This window comes from Pteropus alecto, unplaced genomic scaffold (assembly GCF_000325575.1).
Source record: "Pteropus alecto unplaced genomic scaffold, ASM32557v1 scaffold3, whole genome shotgun sequence".
Lineage (NCBI taxonomy): Eukaryota > Metazoa > Chordata > Mammalia > Chiroptera > Pteropodidae > Pteropus > Pteropus alecto.
In genome coordinates this window covers 69733485-69737144 of record NW_006442484.1, presented here as the reverse complement: position 1 = coordinate 69737144, position 3660 = coordinate 69733485, and positions in this window count along the sequence as shown.

Below are 3660 nucleotides of genomic sequence, written 5' to 3'. Positions count from 1 at the left end.
TAATAGAGAAAAAGATATTCATGATATTTCCTCATAAGATTTATTATATGCAATAAAAAGCAATAAAATGAGTCTTTTATTTATTTTATTTTATTTTAATTATTCATATTTTCTAGGCTCCACATATTGTATAAATTACTGTATAATAAAATAATACATACTGAAATAAAAGTATGAAAAAATACACAAAAGACATTGTTTAATACAAATTTATATTTAAATATAAAATATTTACCCTATTTTTTATAGTCATGATGTTTTAAAATTCTTTTCAAAACAAATATTCTTTGTAATTATGACCAAAGGGCTCAGTGCCATGGGTGTAGTTTTCCATTCCATTTCTGTTCAATACTATGAATATTTATCATTCTTATTGACTATGTACCCTATTTTATAACAACTAATTAGACACCTTTTTGGATGTACATCAAGTACACTTTCTAGTTTAAAGCCAACAAAGTAAAATGCCTCCTCCAGCGTTATTTTCTCCCGACCATAACTGGACTCAATAACCACTCTTTCTTTTCAAAATCCACTGTAATTATCCTTCAGGTACATTTTATAGGTTCACTCTAACCAATTTTTAAGGGCTGGTGACATTTTTACTAAACGTTTCTATATGTACTTGTTTAATTGATATCTTTCTTATAAAAGTGAATAGAAATAACCTAGAACTGTATTATCTTTCTTTCTTCAATATAGTTAAATGCTTTATTCACTCAAATAAGTTAGCACTCTTAGCACCTCTCTCTTTCTGTGTGTGTGTGTGTGTGTGTGTGTGTGTATATGTATATATATGTACAGACACACACTCATACACATACACACATATGCACACACATGTATATATATATATGTATATTTTATTTGTGTGTATAAATATATACATCTATCTATATATATATCCTATGCTCCAATGAAATTATCGAACTTATTTCTAACAAAGAAGAATGAAGAAATTAATGAATCAATATCCTATTAACATATCTCCTGCTAAATATAGTTATAACTAACCGAAAGCTTTCTTGTGCTAGGAAGAACAGATAGGAGACTGTCGTGAAAGTCTATGCAAGTAGATGTTGATGAATAAGACCCTTGTGGTAGTGGTAAAACTGGAGATAAAAGCATGGATTCCAGTGTGATTGGGGGCTAGTACATAAGTTTGTAATAAAAATTCCTGGATGAATAAATAAGTAAATGAATAGAAAAGCTTCTAAAGTCAAATATTTGCCCTCAGGTAGCATATAATTTAAGTTTGAAGATACATATACACAAACAATTATAACCAGAATTATTTTTAACATCATTATCATGAATCTTGGACTAAATAAGCAAAGAGTTTTATTCAATTCATTAATCCCCATATTTTGGGGGAAAGATTAAAAAAATTAATTTAAATGTTAAAGAAAATCAAGATTAATATGAATAGTCTACAAATGCATTACAACAGATATTCATAAGATTTGAGAGTGAAATGGTTAGTGAACATGTTTTAACAATATTGCAATATAACTTGTTATATGTTTTAAGTTTAGTGGTTTTACTATTACAAAGTGTCTTTTTTAAAAAATAGCAATGGATCAAATTATTTTGAGGAGAGAAATATAAAACTTAACAAAATAAAAGAGAGCATAGAATCATGCTCTTTAGAGTCACAAAACTAATAACTTCTATTTCACGATTACTATGTCAGACCCTGGGCAAAGCACTTATATTATATCATTTAATAATGATATTTAATAAAAAACACATTTAATAAACATTGACTACTAATTTAAACTATTTTAAATATGTAATCAAAATTCTAATAAAAATGCTTACTTTAACAAATGCTATTTTTCTATTAAAATTATTGGGATAACATTGGTTAATAAAATCAAATAGGTTTCAAGTGTACGATTCAATAATATGTCATATGTATATTGCATTGTATGTTCACCACCCAAAGTTAAATTTCCTTCCGTCACCAAATATTTGCCCCCTGTTACCCTTGGTAAGCACTAATCAATTGTCCATGTTCATGAGTCTCTGTTTGTCATGTTTGTTTGTTGCTTTCAGTTTTATATCCCATATATGAATGAAATCATATGGTTCTCAACTTTTCTGTCTGACTTATTTTGCTTAGCATGGTAATCTCAAGATCCATCTATGTTGTCTCAAATGGCAGTATTTCATCTTTTCTTGTGGCTAAGTAATATTCCATTGTGTGTGTATATATATATATATATATGGAAAATTACTTTATCCAATCATCTAACAAATACTAATTTGTTATCAGTGAATTTGTCCCAGTGTATATTGATACTTAATGATGAAGAGTGTCATTTGAGAATAAAGTTTTTGAATCATCAGGAAACATATAAATATGACTAAACAGTTAATGAAACTTTACTCCACTTATTTTTTATAACATTAATTTAAAATATTCGCTTCTGTTTGTAAGTGCTAACGATTACTAAGGCAAATATTTCAAAGTAATTGTAAAGTCTAAGTAGATTGGTATCACTCTTCCTTTCCTAATGTTTCTTAATATTCGTAGAGTAAATAAGTGATAAAATTTAAAAGTTGATCTCTTTTGGTCATGAGCAAAATGCCTGGTGAGGTGGGGTGGAGGCGGTAAGAATAACTGCTGTTTTTCTACAAGATTCAAATTGCCATGATAGTGAACTGCCTAAGAAAAAAATGCCATTATTTCAGGAAAATCCAAAATGGATTCAGACATGATCAGACTCTGAACCTGGCTGTTTACCACAGTTTGAAGAATGCTTGGAAAAGTCTCTTCTATCCCTCAGTTCTAAAAAATTTCCCCACCTGCTTTGCCATAGTCCCCGAAAAATCCCAATTAACCATCCTCTGCGGGTAATTTATAGGAATTATTGGACAATATAGAAAAAGGTAGTTTGTAAGAAAGAACATTAGATTTAGAGTCAGCTGGTTTGCCTTGAACAAGCTACTCATCTCTCTGACGCTCCCGTTGCAAAATGGGGAGAAGATATCTTCCTTGAAGAGCTGTTCTGTGAGAATCCAATGTAATTACATAAGTATTTATGTACTAGAGAACGCTATATATGGCAATGCTAATTTACTTAATTTTTTCCACAGTGAGAGGTTCAAGGACTTTGAGAGATGAGAGCACCAGTTGCCTGGTAAGGATTCAGGTAATATTATAAGTAACACTACACAGTGGAGAAAAGCAAGCAAGGCACATTTCGATTACTTCCGTACTTGGTAGGAGCAGGGCCATCAAAAACATGTTGAAAGTTTGATAATCCTATGATAAAATGAAGCTATATTAAATGATCTGGAAATACTGGCCCGTCCTTCAGATTTCAGGATGGCATTGTTCCCAGACAAGTTACTCATCCTGTTCCTAAAAACTTCAGAGAAAGAGCTTTCTGCCTTAGACATTTCGATTACTTCCGTACTTGGTAGGAGCAGGGCCATCAAAAACATGTTGAAAGTTTGATAATCCTATGATAAAATGAAGCTATATTAAATGATCTGGAAATACTGGCCCGTCCTTCAGATTTCAGGATGGCATTGTTCCCAGACAAGTTACTCATCCTGTTCCTAAAAACTTCAGAGAAAGAGCTTTCTGCCTTAGTAAAGCACCCCAGGGTTTGCCAGCCGCAACAACGTAGAAATCCTTCAGTATCTCAC